Here is a 22,273-nt window from a genome sequence, read left to right on the forward strand (position 1 = left end):
CCATAAAAACTCGACCCCCCACAGGCCCTAAATACAAAATTACTCTGACCCTATCCCTAAAAACCGAACCCCCCATCCCCATAAATACAAAATGTTCTCCACCCCCCACCTCCACCCCTAAAAACAAAATGACTCCAAACTCCCGCCCCACCCCTTAAAAAAAAAAAAAAATCTAACCACCACAAACCCTTTACCCCCCAAGCCTGCCCCAGCACAACTTACCTGACCGCGTCCTCTCCCGATAGATCTTGCTTTTTCTGTGCCTTAACCACACATGTGCGTTGTTCAGCACATGCGTTGTTAAGGCAGAGGAAAAGACCTGCGTTGTTCAAGTAAGCGTTGTTGCGCTTGCGTGAACTACGCAGGCGTGGGTCCCGACGCGTTGTCCCGGATCTTTCCCCATTTGTCCAACTGCGTTTCAGCTCCTATTAAAAATATTTATTACTTCTTTGTATGAACTTACACTTTCCTTAGCTCTTCCCCGACCCACAACTTTTCAGTGATGAATGTCTGCAGTAAGCGACTGAGTGGAAGAATGCTCTCTATCTAGGTATATGAGCCTTAACGCGGAAATGATAAAGAAATACATATAAAGAAGTGTAACCTTGGCTTTAGTTCAGCTGCTAAAGGCTAATTGCAGATATTTGGCTGCTCTGGTCCTTTAGTGTGGCTCACATTTTGGCAGAAACGCATTGTAGGTTTCTTTGAATAAATTATATTTAAACCTACGTTAAAGGATTACGTTTGCAGGGAAAATGTATTTTGATCATTTTACCCCGCGCTATGTTATGCTATTTGTTCAAGAGGAATGCAGAACGAGTTATGCTTCTGGGGGTTCAAATAAAGCATTTAGCAAATTTGTATTTTCTTCAACTTCCAGACAAATGAAAGAGAATTTAATCCCAAATTATTGCATTGTGGAGAATTATTATCTCGGTATTGTATAATCTGTCTCTTTAGGTCACCGAGATGAAACATTATGAATGTTTTTACATTTAAAAAAAACGCTTGGTGCCTTAAATTGTAATTGAATACATGTCTTTTCTATATAACAGGTAAATACTACTTGTTGGGAGAACAGAGTTTAAAAAATGTAGCCACATCTATGGTAAATTTATCGATGGCAGATAACATAAAAAGTAAGTGCTTTTCTTTCTGTTACGTTTTATCATTAAATATTTTGACTGCGTAATTCCCCTTTTTGTTACTGGTGGTTTGATCTATAAGGTGCTTAGAAAATGACAGCGGTGACTAACAAAGGGAAAGCATGGCAGTGATGCATTGAAATAATTATGAGAAAGCAAATAAAGATAGTAATAAAGCAGAACATTGTTCGCAAGCTCACACTATGACGCAAAATAAGGAAATAACCAAAACAAAATAATGTTATTATTAGATCACTGGATAGGAGCGACCCATCTTCCTCTTCTGGTAAATCCACAAAAAATAAACATCATCTTTTTGGCCTAATAGTTTTGGGGTTCTAATGATAAAAATATCTATTGTTTTAGGCACTGTGAGAAAATCTGTCTGATTTTAAGCATACCTAACATGCCTCATTGCCTTGAGGCTTCAATACTGCCTCTGCAGTTATGGCTAAACATACAAAATGCTGCCTATTAAGCGCTGTACGTTTTGGTCTGCCTGCCGTTTTGTGATTCCTCGACCTGTCCAGGTTTAAGTACACCATGGTAAAAAAAACGATCTTAGTGCCGATTGAAGGGGGTGGTTAAAGTGTTAAACATCTCAATATCAGAAGTGATTAAGACACATTGCAAGAGGGAAGAGCATACCTATCCTCCCACAAATAAATACACATCGTGGGTGTCCAAAGTCTTTAAAGTAGATCCGTATGCACATTTTCTGCAGTATCAAACTTAGAGAGACTGGAAAAGAGCAGACAGACCTATTTGAAGCTATGCTAAACTTTCTTTTGATGGGTAGCTGGAAGCGGTACCCAAAAGACACAAATGTATGTGCCCGATGCTTATTCAGCAAGTGCAAAGGCTGTGCTCAGTAGGTACTGGGGGTGAGGGAACGTATGACGACTACAACCTACAGCCAGTGACCCCTGAGTATTGCTGAAGGCTGTGTTTGGTAGGTTCTGGTAATGCTGCCACCAGTTTGATGCTATGATCATAGTACCTGTTGGATGTGGGTGATAAGGCGCACCCAGGAGGTACTATGTGTGGAACTACTCATAACAATATTGTAGTATTATTAAGACGCACAAACACGTTCTTATAAAATTGCCGATCTGAGGACCTTTTGTCCACATCTAGACATGACTGCACTTATTAGACGGATGAGAAAGACTGCTGCATTTACAATACACTCCAAAGGTACAAACATTAGGTGCAGGTTTAATGATGTAGTACCACTGTCAACACCTAGATCTCCTCATGCTCATGTGGACATGGGTGACTTGTGCAGCCACACTACCAGGTAAAATACACTATTATACATATAAAATACAGGAACAAAGCTACAGTTTCACAGTCAACAATCGTATGTTTTTGCACACAAAAATAGAAAAAAAGATTTACTGGCATTGGTAACTATATGTGAAAAATGCTATCGATGTTGGCATCAATGATGCCATTCATGAGACATATCTGATGTCACTGATGACGTAATGTGTGATATTCGGTGTGATGAGATGAACGTGCCAGAGGGTTGTGATGTTCCACAAATGATAATAACTGGTGAATTGAGATAGTTTTTAGCTTTTGGTTCATACCAATTGTTGGACCTGTGTCTCTGCAGGGTTACTCCAGATTTTTGCCTTCATTTGCCGAACCTATTTTTGTTGGCTATTATGACTCTGCACACTTTACTCGTGCTAATCAGTAGTAACTTGAGTGTGCTTGCCTTGCTAATCAGTAGTAACTTGTGTGTGCTTGCCTTTCTAAGCATAGTAACATCGGTGTACACCTGATTTGTCCATTTAATTTACTTATAAGTCCCTAGTAAATGGTAATACACATACCCAGGGCCAGTAAAGTAAATGCCTCATGTGGGCTGCAGCACTCATTGTGTTACCCATTAAGCTGGCACTGTAAAACATGTCTCAGGCCTGTGGTTAAGTTTTAAACTGCCAGCTCAACCCGGCAAAATAAACCTTTTGCCAGGCCTAAATCTTCTTTTCTAATACTTTTAAGTCACCCCTAAAGTAGCCGAAAGGTTCATATGGCAGGGTCCATGGTATTTAAAAATGTAAGACATGCGTACTTAAGTTTAACATGTCGTGACAGTGAAAAACTCAGATTCTTTTTGCCCCTTGACTAGAACAGACCTACCAGAGGTACAGACCTCTCTTCTTTTATTAGACTAAGGCCCTCATTACAACCGTAGCAGTCGGTGCTAAAGTAGCGGTAATACCTCCAACAGGCTGGTGGCAATAAAAAAATGAAATCACTACCACAGCAGAAACCGCCAACACAGACAGCCACTTCAACACTCCGACAGCCACGGCGGTAGCAACAAACACCGCGGCGGTCACCGGCAACAGACAGGCGGAAGACAATGTACAGGCCATGCTATTACAAGGCACCAAACCGCCAGCTTTTCTGGGGTGGTACCAACGACATCAAAAGCACGGCGGAAACAGTCTTTGGAAGGGAAACCACTCACCTTTCGACACTCAATGAAGAACCAGGACGCCATGGAGCCCGAACTACAGGTCCTGCCGATGCTGGTGTATCTGCTAATACACCAGGAATATGAAAGAAGGTGGCGGCGACGACCACGGTGAGTACTGCACCTAGCACACAGGGGAGGGGGGGAGGAAAAAGAGATTGACACACACACACGCAACACACACACCCCCACCCTCACCCACAACGCCATACACACAAACACATGCAGAAACATTACATTTACACCCTGTAACCCCCTGGAAAAATGCAAGGACAAAAGGAATGGAGTGAAATGAGTGATATTTGGAAAATGCAGATAAAGTTAACGATTGTAAACAACAGTATATACAAATATTTAAAGTATGTACAGAGGGCCATACACTGTCCTTTGCAAATGTCCGTGGACCAGTGGGCTAAAAAAATATGGGCAAAGCCCACACTTGACTCCTGCCTCAAAACGGAGTGAACACTGCAGGGCCATCAGGTTGAAAACACACAGGCACCTCAGGGGGAAGAGGAGGAGGGGGCACCTCAGCCGGAAGATGGTACAACGCCACTGCTCCTGGAGGGGGCAACATGCCCACAGCAATGTCCTGGGGAGTGCAAAGCCACAGTCTCTCAAGTTTCTCAGGTGGGTGGTTTGCCCACTGCTTGGTCCTGGGGAGTGCAAAGCCACAGTCTCTCAAGTGGGTGGTTTGCCCACTGCTTGGTCCTGGGGAGTGCAAAGCCACAGTCTCTAGTGGGTGACATGTTCCACTGCTGGAGGGGGCTTAGTGCCAGTGTGCCTCATCCTGCCAAGGAAAGTGATAGTGAATGCATATCTCCATTGGTTCTGGAGGGGACTTTGTGCCCAGTGTGCCTCATCTTGCCAAGCAAAGTGATAGTTGATGCATATCTCCACTGGTTCTGGAGGGGGCCTTGTGCCCAGTGATGCTGCACCTGGGGTGGCAGTTCCCATTCCCTCACCTGGGTGTCTGAGCCACGAGATGTGCAGGGAACAGGTAGCATGATACTCCATGGAGGCAGAGCCACACTCCATCCTGCGGTGACTTAGGCTGCAAACTCCTAGTAGTGCCGGTGCTGGTGGTGGTTCTTCAAGTGGTGAGTGGAGGGTCCAGGCCACCTCCTGCATCCCCGGATGGCTGCCCACTGGGGATGCTTCTGATGACAGATGTAGTGGCACTGGCTGGGCATGTGGCGGTGCAGATGGAGGCGCAGGTGGCGGTGCTTGCGGCGGAGATGCTGCCGGTGCAGGCCGTGGTGCAGGTGCTGGGAGTAGTGGAGGGAGACACCAGGCCGTCTCCTGCAGCCTTGGACAGCTGCCCACTGGGGATAATGCTGCTGACTGTTGCTGTGGCAGCGGCGGTGCAGGTGGCGGGGCAGATGGCAGTGCAGGTGGAGGAGTCTTCCGCGGTACAGATTGCTGGGCTGTCAGTACTTATGGTGGGCACCAGTCCCTCACCTGGAGGGTCAGAGGACTGAAATGCTTGGCCCTGGGTTTTCTTGCCCTTCCCCACCTTGCCAGACGCTGCTGGGACCTTGGCACTGGCAGATGCAGTTTTGGAGGAGGCTTTGCTGGGTGGGTCCTGCTTTCTGGCCGTGCTGCTTGCTGGCACCCTCTTCACCTTGGCAGGTGGCAGAATGGGTTGGTCCTTTGCAGGGGTCCCCCTATGATCCCCTGGGACTTTTAGGTACCACCACGGACGCCGACTTGGTGGCTTATGTGCTGGCCTGGGCTCTTGACACCTTGGCCCGAGGGGAAGGGGGTGGGGGGCGTAGGGAAGAGGTCAAAGTTTGCAAGGAAACGTTTTTTAGACACACTGGGGCGGAAAGATGGAGAGGGTTTGGGAGTGGAGGAAGTGGGAGTGGTTGTAGGAGGAGTTTGGGTGAAGGTGCATGGGTTGGATGCTGTTGTGAGGTGGATGGCTGTTGGGTGGGTGGGTGCTTGCGTTTGTGTACTTTGGGAGGAGGGGTCACCATCAAACTGGGAGAGGACACAGGGGACGTGTGCATGCTTGTGGGGGTGGTGACTGCTTGTGAGGGGTGTGTAGTGATGGGCGTGCTGGTGATGGAGGTAGTGGATGAGGATGTAGTGCATGCAGGTGTGAGTGGAGATGAGACTGGGAGGGGGTGGACAAAGAGGAGGAGGGGACACGGTGGAGGCAGTGGATGTTGCTGTGTCTGCATGGGCATGGTGCTTGTGTGAGTGCCTGTGAGATGAGGTGTGGTGCTTATGTTTGCCTGAGCCACTTCTGTGTGTTGATTTGGGTGAATGCTGGTCTGAAGGTGTGCTTGGGATAGGTTGGGGTTGAGGGGTTGGGACTGGGTAGAGGAAGTTGGAGGGGGGAGGCTAGACAAAGGGACAATGGCTGCCATCAGTGCTGAGGCCAGAGCCTGAAATGCTCTCTGTTGGGCTGCCACGCCAGAGTGAATGCCCTCCAGGTATGCATTTGTTTGTTGCAAATGCCTCTCGACACCCTGGATGGCATTCGGAATGGTTGACTGCCCAACAGTGAGGGATCTCAGGAGGTCAATAGCCTCCTCACTGAGGGCCGCAGGGCTGACTGAGGCAGGGCCTGAGGTGCTGGGGCGAAGGAGATGCCCACCCTCCTGGGTGAGCGGGCACAGGAAACACACTGAGGGGCTGCTGGGAGGGCGCTGCTGGGAGGGGTGGTGGCGGCTGTACCTGTTGTTGGGGTGGGCACAGAGGTGTCTGCCACCGCCAGGGAGCTTCCATCGGAGGAGGAGTCGCTGTCACTGGTCTCCCCTCCTGTCCACGTCGTGGTGCTCCCCTCGCCCTCCGTCCCACTGGTGCCTTCACCCTCAGTGGATTCGCCCTCATGGGCCATGTGGGATGCAGCTCTCTCCGTCACCGGTGCCTCTGCTCCTCCGCCAGATGATGTTAATGCACACAAGGACAGGGTGGCAACAAAAACGGGGGGGGAGAGACAGAGGATACACTTGGTCAATGCCAGCAACAACACTACCATTGGCGTACACAACACACATGGATCAGCCCTATGCACTAGGCCATGCCCAACCAGTCACTAAGGTAGTCACAAGCCCATGGGGTACAATGGCTAACGCCAGCATCTGCACATCTGACAACCACAGGACCCAACCCAGTAGTATACGCCCACTTACACCGTTGGGTTTGGAGTGCTTCAGAGCCTGCACACAAGGGACCGACCCTGACATGACAGCCCTGGCCTAGGGTCACCCACAGCCCACATACCCCATCCAGCTACCTCCTAAAGCGCGCAAAGTCAGGAATCAGAATCTGTACTCACCCCCTTGTGGCTGCTGTGATGCCCTCAAGCGCCCATCCAACTCCGGATAGGCCACCGCCAGGATGCGGAACATCAGAGGGGTCATGGTGCGATGGGCACCCCTTCCACATTGGGAGGCCAGCCCCAGCTGGGCCTCTGCCGTTTTCTTGGTCCAGCGGCCCAAGTCCTCCCATCTCTTGCGGCAGTGGGTGCTCCACCTGTGATAGACTCCCAGGGTCCGCACCTCCTTGGCAATGGAATGCCAAATACCCTTTTTTCTGGTGAGCGCTGACCTAGAGGGAAAAGACAGGAGGAAAGGAAATTACTTACCAGTCCGGACCGGCATACTCATTGCCCCCCAGTTCCGACCCATGCCCTGACGCGCATACACTGACCACCTCTCATGCAGCACTCAGGCCAGAATGCCTCAGCACCCCCAACATGTGGCTTACATCCACACCACTCAAAACATGCATTGCCCACACATCATGCTCTCAGTGTACTCACCTGTTTGTCTGGAGGACCGTAGAGTGACGTGTACTGAGGTAGGGCTCCATCCACCAGTTTCTCCAACTCCTCCGCAGTGAAGGCAGGGGCCCTTTCCCCAGACACTGTAGCCATTGTTGCTTCCAGACTCAGGTCACAGCAGCACTTGCAGTGTATGTCCTCTCCTGTTGACGGTCAGGTAGCAAGTGAGTGAGTAGTTAGAAAATGGCGGTCACGTCCGCGGCAGTGTGTACCGTCACCAATAGTGTACATCGCCATTGGCTCCTGGAACCCATAGGGCCCAATGATAACCAATGCGAAGTTGCGCGATGGTCATCGACCACCTACCGCAACGGCGCACAACGCCAGCGCACTTACCTCATTTCCACTTGTCCTTCCTCACAGGTCAGGCAGGCGCCATTTCAGGGGGCACATTGCATGGCACCTAACTGCGTCACAGCAGACATTGGCCCATCAACTGACTCTCGACTTCACATACTGCTTCTGTGACCTAACATCAGCAACAATTGTGCATTCTATGTGAAACTATGACCTTCTGCTCACCGTTCTCCTCCATAGGCTACAACAGCTGAGGCAGATGATGAGATGGTGGCATCCTCCGGTGTACAGACCCCTGGTGGACCTGTCGACAATGGAGGACAGACACATTATCATCACATACAGACTTGATTGTGCCACAATTCAAGAACTGTGCGCCCAGCTGGAGCCAGACCTGATGTCAGCTATCCGCCAGCCAACAGGAATCCCCCCTCTAGTGCAGGTTCTGTCAGTGCTTCATTTCCTGGCAAGTGGTTCATTTCAAACAACAGTGGCCATGGCATCAGGAATATCTCAGCCAATGTTCTCCAACATGTTGACCAGAGTGTTGTTTGACCTGCTGAAACACATGCGCAGCTAAATCGTATTCCCCTAGGTGGAGGACTTGGCCACAGTGAAAGCTGACTCTATGCCCTGGGACATATCCCCAACATCATTGGTGTCATTGATGGTACACATGTGGCATTTGTTCCCCCCCCGGAGAAATGAACAGGTTTACAGGAATAGAAAAAGCTATCACTCGAACGTGCAGATGGTGTGTTTGGGGGACCAGTACATCTCCCATGTTAATGCCAAATATCCTGGCTCTGTGCATGACGCCTATATCTTGAGGAATAGCAGCATCCCTTATGTGATGGGCCAACTCCAGAGGCACCGGGTGTGGCTAATAGGTGAGCCCAAGCTCCCCACCCACTATAAGAAGGTGTCTGGGTATGGGGTTGTCCATAAGGGTTAGTGCGTGTCTAACAGTTGTCCCTCGATATTTACAGGTGACTCTGGTTACCCCAACCTCGCATGGCTACTGACCCCAGTGAGGAATCCCAGGACAAGGACAGAGGAACGTTACAATGAGGCACATGGGCGTATAAGGAGGATTACTGAGAGAACCTTCGGCCTCCTGAAGGCCAGGTTCTGGTGCCTCCATCTGACTGGTGGATCCCTGTACTACTCACCCAAGAAGGTGTGCCAGATTATTGTGGCATGCTGTATGCTGCACAATCTGGCCTTGAGACGTCAGGTGCCTTTTCTGCAGGAGGATGAGCCTGGAGATGGTCTTGTGGCAGCGGTGGAGACTGTGGACAGTGAGGAAGTGGAGGCAGATGAAGAAGATGTGGACAACAGAACAAACATTATACAGCAGTACTTCCAGTGACACACAGGTAAGAGACTGTAACTCAAATTTACATTACAGTAAACTTTTGGACATTGTACATGGCAGCCTATTACCCTCTGTCTATGGACATTGACTGTTCCCTTTGGAATCTCTATTTTCCTATCTGTGTACCCCATTCTGGGTACTGCTATATGTACTGCTGCCCACCAAAGGTAATCCTGTGGTATATTACACTGAACATAGATGTTGCAATGCTTTGAAAATGTTGTAATAATACATCTTTCTAATCATTACACTCACTCCAGTATGGTTTCTGTTTCAAGGGTGTTTATTTTTTGTGCAAAATAGTATGGGGGTAAGTGCAAGGGGCTGGGGTGATGGTGGAGGAATGTCCAGTCAGAGTCCAGTCTATTGGTATCACAGGTGCATTGTCCAACGGGGCATTGGAAGGAGAGCAATGGCAGTTCAAGGTGGACAGGGTGACATGGTGGGACAGAAGGGTGACAATCAGGAGAGTCTTATTTCCTGGCAGGGGTCTTGGCAATGTTCTCTGTGTTCTGCCTGGATCGCAGGGACCGTTTGCGGGGTGGTTTGTCTTCTGCAGCGGGTGGGGTGCTGGTGGCCTGTTGGTCCTGTGGCAGTGCCTCCTGTCCACTAGCACCGGAGGAGGTGGAAGGCTGTTCCCTGGTTTGGCTAGTGTCAGGGGCCCCTTGTTGTGCCACTGCGTCCCTCATGGTCTTCCCCATGTCAGCCAGCACCCCTGCAACGGTGACCAGGATGGTGTATATTTTAGTTAGGTCCTCCCTGATCCCCAGGTACTGTCCCTCCTGCAGCCGCTGGGTCTCCTGTAACTTGGCCAGTACCTGGCCCATGGTCTCCTGGGAATGGTGGTATGCTCTCATGATGTTTGAGAGTGCCTCGTGGAGAGTCGGTTCCCTGGCCTGTCCTCCCCTTGTCACAAAGCAGTCCTTCCAGCTTCCCTGTTGTCCTGTGCCTCTGTCCCCTGAACCGTGTGCCCACTGCCACTGACCCCAGGTCCCTGATCGTCCTGTGTTTGTGGGGTTGCCTGGGGTCCCTGTAGTGGTAGACACACTGCTGATTGAAATGTCCTGGGGACAGTGGCATGGGCCTGCTAGGTGGGTGCTGTGCTGGTGTTTCCTGAGGGGGAGGCTCTGTGGTGGGTTGGGACTGTGGCAGGGGAGCTGACTGTCCAGCGGTCCCTGATGGGCCAGGTTGGTCATCGTGATCCAGGCGTGCAGAGCTGCTGTCATCACTGTGGGCCTCTTCTGGGGGTGGGGGGCTGGATGTAGCTGGCACCTCCTCTACGGTGACGTTGGGTAGGGGTCCTATTGGGATGCAAATGCATTGTTAATGTATTTGTGTGTGCCATCTTGTGCAGTGGGTGTGTTTCCCTGTATGATTGTGCTTTCCCTGTCGGCTTGGCCTTGTGTGAGTGGTGATTTTGTGGGCTGGGTGAGTCTCTCTATTGGGCATGCTGGGATGATGGGTGTCCATGCAGGTCTGTGATGGGGGTCCATGCATTGTTGTTGCATGCAGGGCTTGGTAATGGGATGGGTGGATTGTGATTGTGGGATATATGTGAGGTGGTGGAGTGATGGGGTAAGGGTAGGGGTAGGAGTTTGTGATGGCATGCAGGTAGGGTGGGGAATATAGTACTAAAGATATGACTTACCAGAGTCCAGTCTGCCTGCTACTCCTGCGAGGCCCTCAGGATGCAGGATCACCAAGACATGCTCCTCCCATGTTGTTAGTTGTGGGGGAGGAGGTGGGGGTCCACCTCCAGTCCTCTGTACAGCAATCTAGTGTGTTGAAAGCACGAAACATACCTTCCCCCATAGGTCGTTCCACCTCTTCCTGATGTCATCCCTTGTTCTTGGGTACTGTCCCACAGCGTTGACCCTGGCCACGATTCTCCGCCATAGCTCCATCTTCCTTGCAATGGATGTCTGCTGCACCTGTGATCCGAATAGCTGTGGCTCTACCTGGATGATTTCCTCCACCATGACCCTTAGCTCCTCCTCTGAAAACCTGGGGTGTCTTTGGGGTGCCATGGATCTGGTGTGAGTGATATGTGTGAGGATGTGTGCGGTGATGTTTGGGGTGTATATTGTGATGTGCGTGGATGGTGTATGGGTGATGTAATTCTGTGCCTCTGAGTGAGTGTGTGCTCTTTGCTTGTCTCTCTGTGCTTTGTCTCGTTTTTTTCATTGTAAGGGGTTGTAGGTAATGTGGGTGTGTGTTTTATCGTGGTGTGATTGTGGGGTGTGTATGTGTGTCAGGTGTGTGTATTTTGAATTGTCCAATGTGGTGTGGTTTTGTTAGTGTGTGTGTATTTTGAGCGCAGCGGTGTGTACCACCAATGGATTACCACGGTTGAAAGACGTTGATTCGTGGGTCGTGATACTGTGGGCGTATTCCTGTTGGCGTAACGGTGTGGGTTTTTCTATCGCCAGTTTATCACTGACCTTTGGTGTGGCGGACTTTTGTGGATGTCTGTATTGTGGCGGATTTCTATGTGTGGGTCATAATACCATTGGCAGATTACTGACGCAGTCACGGTATCTTGGCGGCCGTCAGCACGGCGGTAGACGGCATTTACTGCCAGGGTTGTAATGAGGGCCTAAGTGTCTTTATGCTGCTCACATCTCTATTTACAGACTTTTTACAGAAGTTTCTGTAGTGCTCACATTTTTCTCTGAAATTCTTTAAGGCATTAGAATGGACAGGAATTTAGATGAAATGGTTAGGCAGAAGAGCTTCGGCCTGAATTCAAAGCATCATACACTATTCCTTATTTTCTGTATTGTTTGGTGATCCTTTCCATTTACAGCATATTTGAGACTCATATATGTAAGTCTCACTGAGTCTTTAATAAAATCTTTTAAAATTTAAATGTGTCTCTCTAACTGAATGTGTGGCCAAATGGGTTGCACTCAAATTTAGATTTGAAGTATGTCTCTTCACCTCTTGAAACTCAGAAAAGGTTCATTGGGCCCAAGAAATCAGAACTAGTGGAAACCGCCAGATCTGATGGTAGCAACGAGGATGGTCCTCTTTCCGAGAACTAGAATCATGCTCTAGAGTAGTTAGTCACCAGAGCCCAATCCTTTATGACCATGTCCAGAGTTGGAAGACCAGCAAAATTGTAGAAATCTGGAGGAGAGTCATGCTGGTGGCAGAGGCATGAGTATCAAATGTGTGTGAATTGTACAAGTTCATATTAGTTTGTGGAGATTGTGATTTTGGGTGGTTTCTTATGGAGATGTTTTGTATGTTGTTTGAGTGTCACAATTTAAAAGAAATTGAAGAGGTAATTGGGTCTGGCGTGGCCTAAGATCCTGGGATAGTACTAATAGGTGTGGAAGACACTGTATTAAATTGTCTGCTAAGTTGCTGTCTTCGTTGTGAGACGTGATCAATGGCACAGTTGAGATAAGGTCTTACTTTGTGTGAATGTGAGGCATATAGTGGGTCATAATGCACAGAGTGAATCTATACTGATCTGGATGGTACCCTGCAAGTCAAAGTCTCATTCAAAGTGTCTGGAAATTTTCTTCTATGACTGAGAAGTACTGATTCCCTAGAGGAGAAGACAAAAGCCATTGTAATGTATTTGTTCTGTGTGTGATATTGGGAACGGGGGTATGTGCAGATTATAAAGAAGGGGGAAGTGCTGCGAGTTGCTAGACTACTGTCATTGTGTGCCGTGCTGGTATAGGTTGGTTGGTGTGGTGCAATGCTGCTACTGGTTGAAAACATCATAAATAGTTGCACTGCAATTGGTGGTTGTTTTGGAACAAGGGGTTGTGCATATGGCATTGTTTGAATTTAAAACAAGTTTGTGGTGATTATTGATATTACATTGGGAAAATGAAATGTTTTCAAGTCATGCAGGATTTGTTTAGAGGAGATGCTTATATTCCCAGTAGGGAGGATGAAGAGACACCTCCCGAAGATACCTCAGGTCATTATAAGCAATCGACTTAGGGCCTTACACATGTTTGGCTTGGTCAATGGCACAAGATCACCGAAAAAGAAGGCCTGTTGAGATTATCACTATATGGCACATTTAGGCCCTCATTATGAGTCTGGCGGTCATCAGACCGCCAGTCTCGTCATGGCGGTCTTACCGCTGGGGACCCGGCGGTAAAGACCGGATCATCACAAGTTGTGGGGTTTCGCAGAAGCCAAACTTCCACAACGAAACTTTGCCTGCCAGTGCGGCCGCACTGACGTGGCCGGTGGTGAGCACCTCTAAAACAGTGGCTGGCCTCAGCCTGCCTGCCAGATTACAGGGCTACAGATCGTCAGGCTTTCGAAAACCCTGGTGGTAACGAACCCAGCAACAGGAATCCCCATTCCTGTCACCGCCACATGCACCGCCACACATCCACACATATGCAGACACCCCCCACCCGTCCACACACTTACAAACACCACCTCACGCACACATGCATTCATATACACACCCCGCGGCATATACATGCATTCACACAGACACCCCCACTCCCTCACATACATGCAGCAACACACCCCCACTCACTTGCCAACATGCAGACACACTCCCACTCACTCACAAACATGCACTCAGACACCCCTATACACGCGCACATACACGCACACATTCACATTCAATCACATACACGCAGGTGTTCACCCACCCCCTCCCCCTGCATACTCGCACTCATACTACATCCCCCTCTCCCCTCTGCATACTCACACTCATGCACACGCACCCCCTCTGCCCCCCTCGTTGGATGATCAACTTACCTCTTCAGGTGAGCTGGTCGTCCAGGAGGGGATGGGTCCTGGCGGTTTTGCATCGCTAGCACCACCACACCAGCAAGACTCCGCCAAGTCGTATTATGGTTCGTAATATGGCAAGCAACGTTTTGCTGGCGTGGTGGTGCTGGAGATGCAACAAAATCTTCAGAGTTGGACTTCTGCCCCTAAATGGGCGGAAGTCCATCAATGACTCCTAATATGGCAGTAAGCAGACCACCAGAACTGGCCGTCTGTTGGCTGCAGCGGCTTTGGCGGTCTTACAAAAAGACCGCTGAAGTCGTAATGAGGCCCACAATTTGAGAATTATAAAAAATTTAGGGAGAGTGTTGTACGTAATTAAACCACCTCCTAGACCTTTATAATATGAAGCACTTAATGCTTGGGTAGTGTGCTGTTCATGCTAGAGAGAAGGAGAAATACTAGGATAGAGCTCCGAAATATATATGTGCCTATGAGGATGCTAGGTGAGATGCTGGGCAGCAAAGATGTAGAACCAGCCTTGGTAACTGAAAATGCAGAAGGAGACAGTGAAAAGAAAAAGGACAGGAAATTGAAAGAGAATAAATCAAAATCAATCAATCAATCATTTGTTAAGCGCGCTACTCACCCGTTAGGGTCTCAAGGCGCTAGGGGGGAGGGGAGGGGGTTGCTACTGGTCGAATAGCCAGGTCTTGAGACGTTTCCTGAAGGTCAGGAGGTCCTGGGTCGGACGTAGGTTGACGGGGAGGGAGTTCCAGGTTTTGGCGGCAAGGTGGGAGAAGGATCTGCCGCTGGTTGTGGTACTGTGGATGCGGGGGACGAGGGCGAGGGCGAGGTTGGAAGAGTGGAGCTGGTGGGTGGGAACGTGGAAGTTGAGACACTCATTCAGGTAGGCCAGGCCTGCGTCGTGGAGAGCCTTGTGAGCGTGGATCAGGAGTTTGAAGATGATCCTCTTGTTGACGGGCAGCCAGTGAAGGTCTCTGAGGTGGGCTGAGATGTGTTTGTGGCGTGGGAGGCTGAGGATGAGGCGTGCGGAGGCGTTCTGAATGCTCTGAAGTTTCCTCTGGAGCTTGGCCGTTGTTCCCGCGTAGAGTGCGTTGCCGTAGTCCAGTCTGCTGCTGACGAGGACGTGGGTGACCGTTCTTCTGGTTTCGATGGGGATCCATCTGAAAGTCTTGCGAAGCATGCAGAGGGTGTTGAAACATGAGGATGAGATGGCGTTGACTTGCTGGGTCATGGTGAGCGATGAGTCCAGTATGAAGCCGAGGTTGCGTGCGTGGGTGGTGGGAGTTGGTGCGGCTCCTAGTGTGGCAGGCCACCAGGAGTCATCCCATGCTGTTTGGTTGGAGCCGAGGACGAAGATCTCCGTCTTATCCGAGTTCAGTTTGAGGCGGCTTATCTCCATCCAGTTGGTGATGGCATGAAGTCCGTTGCGGAGATTGGTCTTGGCGGTGGCGGGGTCCTTAGTGAGTGAGAGGATCAGTTGGGTGTTGTCAGCGTAGGAGACGATGTTGAGGCCGTGGGATCAGATGATGTTGGTGAGCGATGCCATGTAGATGTTAAAAAGGGTTGAGCTGAGGGAGGATCCTTGGGGCACTCTGCAGATGTTCTTGGTGGCTTTCGACAGAACGGAGGGAGTCTGACTCTCTGAGTTCTGCCGGAGAGGAAGGATGTGATCCAGTCCAGGGCCTTGTGGTGGATTCTGGCGTCGTGGAGGTGATGTGGCTGCTGGCGGAGAAGATGGGGTCGAGTGTGTGGCCGGCTGAGTGGGTGGGCGTTGTGACCAGTTGTTTGTGACCGAGGTTGGCGAGGTTGTCGATCAGGGCTGAGGAGGTGCTGTCGTTGGTGTTCTCTAGGTGAAAATTCAGGTCGCCGAGGAGCATGTAGTCCGTAGAGGTGAGGGTGTGGGTGCTGATTGTGGCGGCGATGGCATCGCAGAACTGTGGTCGGGGGCCTGAGGGTTTGTAGACAAGGGTTCCTCTGAGGGTGGTTTTGGCTTTGACGTGAATCTGGAAGTGCAAATGTTCGGCGGCATCAATGGTGTCATGGGTGTTGGTTGAGATCCTGATGGTGCTCCTGTGGACTATGGTGATTCCTCCTCCCGGTTTGTTGGTGAGGTCTCTGCGGGTAATCTTGTAGCCTTCCGGGATGGCTATGGCGATGTCGGGTTCCGAGGAGGGGTTCATCCAGGTTTCGGTGAGGAAGGCGATGTCTGGGGAGGTCGAGGTGAGAAGGTGCCAGAGTTCGACGGCGTGCTTGTGGACGTAGCGGGTGTTGAGGAGGATGCAGCTGAGGTGGTTGTGGGTGGAGCTGTTGTGGTGCTTGGTGGCTTGGGTGCAGGTGAAGTTGCACATCCGGCAGGAGAAGGGTCCATGGGTATCTCGGGGAGGCCTGGACGCAGGCGGTGGGGCGGCCAGGGTTGAGAGAGTGGAGATCGTTGGCATTGTAAAGGCGTCTGGCGGTGTGGGGAGCGCGTGGGCCAGGTGGTCTGGTGCTGGGCGCAGTCCAGGCACGAATGGGCGCAGATGGGCTTGCCTTGCCGCCATTAAGAAGGGGACGCGGGAGCGGTGGGCAAATGGGGGCGCGAGGGGGGTGTGGCCACAGGGAACGCAGCGGCAGGAAAGGGGAAAGCACAAAAAGCCAAAAATGAGCTAAAAAGGCAATAAGCAAAGAAAAAGGCACAAAAACATGGGACAGAGGCAGAGAGCAAATAAAGGCACAAAAAGGATAAATGGCACGAACAAACAAAAGACAGATTACAGGACAGACACACAATCCTTATGGTGACCACTAGACGCCAGGGATGAGGCGCAGGTGGGTGCCTGTGGGTGGTGGAGGGCCTCAAACTTGCAGCAGCAGCGAGGGCGGGGTCGGGGCACGGAGGCAGACAGGAGGAGCTGCACGGCGTGAAGAGTGAAACCCGGCCTAAAATCATGTCAGGGGTCACTCTGTGCACCGCGCAGCGGCCGCCATTAGGAAGGGGAGGTGGGAGGGAGGAGCAGCTACGAGGCGGGCGCTGTGGGCAAATGGGGGCGCGAGAGGGGCGGGGCCGCAGGGGACGCAGCGGCGGGAAAGGGGAAAGCGCAAAAAGCCAAAAACGAGCTAAAAAAGGCAATAAACGAAGAAAAAGGCACAAAAACAGGGGAGAGAGGCAGAGAGCAAATAAAGGCACAAAAAGGATAAATGGCACAAAAAAACAACAGACAGATTACAGGACAGACACACAATACTTACGGCAACCACTAGACACCAGGGATGAGGCGCAGGCGGGTGCCTGCGGGTGGTGGAGGGCCTCAAACTCACAGCAGCAGCAAGGGCGGGGTCGGGGGCACGGAGGCAGACAGGAGGAGCTGCGCAGCGTGAAGAGTGAAACCTGGCCTAAAATCAGGTCAGGGGTCACTCTGTGCACCGCCCAGCGGCTGCCATTAAGAAGGGGAGGCGGGAGGGAGGAGCAGCTGGAAGGCAGGAGGCGGGAGCGCTGGGCAAATGTGGGCGCGAGGGGGGTGGAGCCGCAGGGGACGCAGCAGAAGGAAAGGGGAAAGCGCAAAAAGCTGAAAACGAGCTAAAAAAGGCAATAAATGAAGAAAAAGGCACAAAAACAGGGGAGAGGCACAGAGGGCAAATAAAGGCACAAAAAGGATAAACTGCACGAAAATACTGCACGAAAAAACAAAAGACAGATTACAGGACAGACACACAATACTTGCGGCAACCACTAGACACCAGGGATGAGGTGCAGGCGGGCGCCTTCGGGTGGTGGAGGGCCTCGAACTCGCAGCGAGGGCAGGGTCGGGGGCACAGAGGCAGACAGGAGGAGCTGCGCGGCGTGAAGAGTGATGTAAAGAATCAGTCAATACGAATGAGGCTAGTGATAGTGAACCTGGAGATAGCTTTTTGGATGGACTGCTGTCAGAACATGAGCCTCCATATAATGGAGTCAGAGATGCGGGTGGAGACAGTGGTGCTGGTGGACAGATTATTTTTGCTACTGCCCCAGACAAGGTGACTCCTAGTCCTGTGAGAATCCCTCCAGCTAATATGCCCTGTGAACCAAGGAGTGAGGGTCCGAGAGAGTGTGTCCCAGTTCACCATACTGTGAGTACTGTTGATCTCTTACTTTCCCAGTTCATATTGGCATGATAGTTCTAATATATAAATCAGAAGGCTCCATGAACAATACTTATAATTTGACTGTGCCAAGTCCTGTTGGTGAACACATACTAGCACCCCATGTGGAACTAGAACAGACACAACACTGAATATTTCAGGATGTATGTCAAAAGGTACTTATCAGAAAAAGCCAACTAATGCACGTCCTATATGGGAATCACCCCTAAATCATGGAAATTATATTAGGCCAAACATTTCTGTAGTGACTCGAACACTGAGTGCAATGGAGATAGACGACTGGGTGAAAGCTTTTAATGAAGTTACTCCAACTAGAGGAAATGTGAGTGCAGAGGTGAGTCAGGGAATGATTGAATCATCTCTGAAAGAAAGAATAATAGACATAATAAAGTTTACTGCAGAATTGGATGCAATAATTGTTGGAAATATTGGATTGGATCAATTAGAGACTTATAAGCAGGATGAACTCACATTCACGTGCAGGGATATTACTAGATGAGCAGGGCAAGTTTGCGATAGGTTGGCAGAGTTAGCTAACAAATATGAAGTAGATTTGAATAAAGCCAAAGCGTTACAAAGAAGCTTTTGAGTGTGTTTCAATGGAAAGGACATTAGTGATATGAGAGTCCCAGGAATGAAAACTCAAATTAAGAAATTATTCCATAATATCAGGAAATAGAATGAACTAGATAAGTAGGAAACTAAATGGGAGAAAAAGAAAGAGGTAAAGAAACCCTCTGGAGAAATGCCTCCGGGAGCAGGAGCAAGGGGGTAGGGTGTTACAACCTTACCCCTAAGAGAAGTGCCTGGTGGAGGTAATGTGCATATACCATGGAGCAAAAGTTGTCTTGCATCATTTACCAATGTTTTTCTAAAATTAAGAAAGAAGCCAGGTGGAATAGTAGAGACAGGTGTGGTATGATTTGAATACATTGTTTGACATCATTGTTCTGACTGATTTGTGGATGCAATGTAAGATAGCCTTCCAATGACCTGAGAAGGAACCAAACAGAAATTTAATAAAAAAAGGTCCTTCACCGGTGATGGTGAAAAAGTATCAGCAGGTCATGACATTTTTGAAAGAGAAGGTGCATCCCCAACATGTTGACTGGGACAAAACTGACAAATGACTCAAGGATGTTGAGCCAGTCCAAATCTCTGTCAAACAAAATGTTGAATTATCAAGAATGCCTCAATACAATTTGACCCCTGAAGCAATTGCTGGGATGACTCCTGTAATTGAATCGATGATAGAGCAGGAATTTTAAAGGACATAATAGGCAATCCTTGTAACTCTCCTATTATAGGTCTTCAGAAACTGAATGATAATTATAAGATTGTACAGGATCTTCAAAAAATAAACAACATTGTTGTTCCTTGTTGCCCATGGTACTGAATCCAGCTGTGATATTGTTTCAAATTCCATGTGTGGCTGAGTGATTCACTGTCATTTACTTCTGTCAGGCCTCCTTTTCGATACCGTTGCATGAGGATAGCCAATTCCTCTTTGCATATCAGTTTGGAAACAGGTTTTTAGCATGGTGCCAAGTTTCACCAGGGTATACAGAGAGTCCTTCTATCTTTAACCATATTCTAAAGAAAAATCTGGAATCTTTGGTCATGCCTTGTAGCTCTGTTCTGATCTAATACATCAACAATCTAATAGTGGTGTTGTATACTCAGGAAGCTTGCCGACAGGATACTATTACATAGGTGACTCACCTGGCTGAGAATGAACATAAAGTATCCTCAGGAAAGTTGCAATATTGTCAAAGAGAGGTCCAATGTCACCACATTGAGAAGGGAGTGAGAAAAGTGTCACAAGAGAGAATTTCAGCCATTCTGAAAATGAATCCGCCCACCACATTGAGAGAAGTCAGGGTGTTTTTGGGAATGGTGGGCTACTGTAAAGAGTGGAAAACCAACTTTTCTCTTGTGGCTAGGTCTTTACTGAGGCTGATACACAAGGATGTGTCTAATCCGGTACCATGGGATAATGACTGACTCATCAAGTTCCTAGAGCTGGGGTAATGTCTCTAGGGATGCCGGATTATAACAAATCTTTTGCACTTTTCAGCAGTGAGAAGAAGGGCTGTGTTCTCTCAGTGTTGACTCAAATGCATGGAAATGATAAGAGACCTCCGGCTTATTTTTCTGCCACATTAGATACTGTAGCTTCTGCACTGCCTGGTTGCCTTAAGGCAGTGGCTGCAGTCAGCACAAGTAGAGAAAGATGTGAAAATATTGTTATGGGTCATCCATTAACTGTATATGTACCACACTCTATAGAACTGTTGTTGACTAGGACCAGAACCCAACATCTCGCAAGCAGCCAGCTCACTAAGTATGAGCAGGTTATTCTGGTTGAAGAATATGTGACTGTCAAACAATGTGGTGTTTTGAATCCTTCCACACAATTGCCAATATTTGGCCAGGGAAGTAATGATGACTGTGAAGGGGACCATGATTATCTCGATGTTACTGAGATATGCACCAAGCCGGGACCAGATATCTGAGATGAACCATTGCCTAAATCTGATTATGTGATTTATGTATATGGTTCATGTTTGTTTACAGTACAGTCGAGGACGTCTGAGAACAGTCTATGCTGTTTGTGCCCTTACTGGAGTTGTTGAAGCTTCCTGACTATAATGAATATTTTCTGCCCAAGTGGATGAGCTGATTGCTCTTACTAGAGAATGCTGTGTCTCAGATCAACTGAAGGTGATTATCTTTACTAATTATACAGCTTTGGTGTTGTTCATGACTTTGGACAACCGAGGCCCCTTTGGGGGCTCATGACTTCCTCTGGGTCTCTGATCCAGAATGGTGAACAAGTGAGAAACCTTCTTGATGCATTACAATTGTCTGAGCAGGTTGCAGTGATCAAGTGCCCTGCACTTCATACAGGCTCCGATCATGTGACTTTGAGCAATAACTACGCTGATGAGTTTAAGAGATACTGTGCCCATAATGTATGTACATTTAATAGTGGGTTCACAAATAAGGGAATTGATGAGACTAACTTTTACCTGTTGTTGACAACAGCTGACACTTGGGATGAGGTGAAGAGACTTCAAGAGGAAGTGCCTGAAGAGGAAAAGCAAAGTTGGTTAACAGCAGGTTGTGTCAAAGGAGATGATGACATTTTGGTTACGATGGATAAAAGACCAGTGTTGCTAAATAGTCTGTTGCCTCCTATGGCTAGACATTTCCATGGTCCAGCTCATGTTGACAGGGACAATATGGTGAGGCGGTTCAGATAAACTTGGTTCAATCCTAAATTCAAATTTATGCTCAAGAGTTGTGTCATGGGTGTATTGTGTGTCAACAGAACAATGTTGGGAAGAGATCTACAGTTACACCCAGTCATGTAGGAAGATCAAGAGGGCCTTTTAGCAGAATGCAGTTGGACTTCATAGAAATGCCTATATGCAATGGGCTAACATATGTCGTGGTGTGCACCGTTTCCGTTGGGTTGAAAAGTATCGAACCAGAAGGAGCAATAGTCTCACTCTAGATAAACTATTTTTGAGGGAACTCAGGCTACAATTTGGTTTTCAGACTTCTTTAGAATCAGGTTGAAGTACTCATTTTAACAATGAGGTCCTGAGATTATTGTGTGTAGCACTGCACATAGAACAGAGGTTACATTGCTAGTATAGACTTGAGGATTTGGGTCTGGTGGAGCAGGTGAATGGCATGCTGAAAACCAGATGGGTGAAAAGTGTGTGCTTCGACATATTTGAAATGGCATTACACTCTAGCCATCATGAGAAGTGGTGGTAATACCGCTAACAGGCAGGCGAGAAAAAAAAAAAATTACAAGCATGGCGGTGACCACCATGCAAAACCGCCACTTCTCCACTCCGACCGCCAGGGTGGTAATGACCGCTGGGCTGGAGACTTCGTTCTCCAGCCCAGCGGCCGTCACTACACCGCCGGCGGTATCATGACCCGGCATACCGCCATGGATTTCGTGGGGTTCTGAACCGCCACGAAATCCATGGAGGTAGGCACTATCAGTGCCAGGGAATACTTTCCTTGGCACTGATAGGGGTCTCCAACACTCACCTCCCCAGAGTCCTCCCCCCAAACCCACAACCCCCTTCCACCCCCCAAAGGTGGTAGGACCCCCTCCCCACACCCTCCCAACATTGACACACACGCACCCCCTACACGAACACTCACACAACTACACATAAACGTACACATACACACACATGCACTCATACACACAGACATACACACACACATTTTCCATACACACAACACACCCCTGCATGCATACACGC

This window comes from Pleurodeles waltl, chromosome 12, assembly GCF_031143425.1.
Source record: "Pleurodeles waltl isolate 20211129_DDA chromosome 12, aPleWal1.hap1.20221129, whole genome shotgun sequence".
Lineage (NCBI taxonomy): Eukaryota > Metazoa > Chordata > Amphibia > Caudata > Salamandridae > Pleurodeles > Pleurodeles waltl.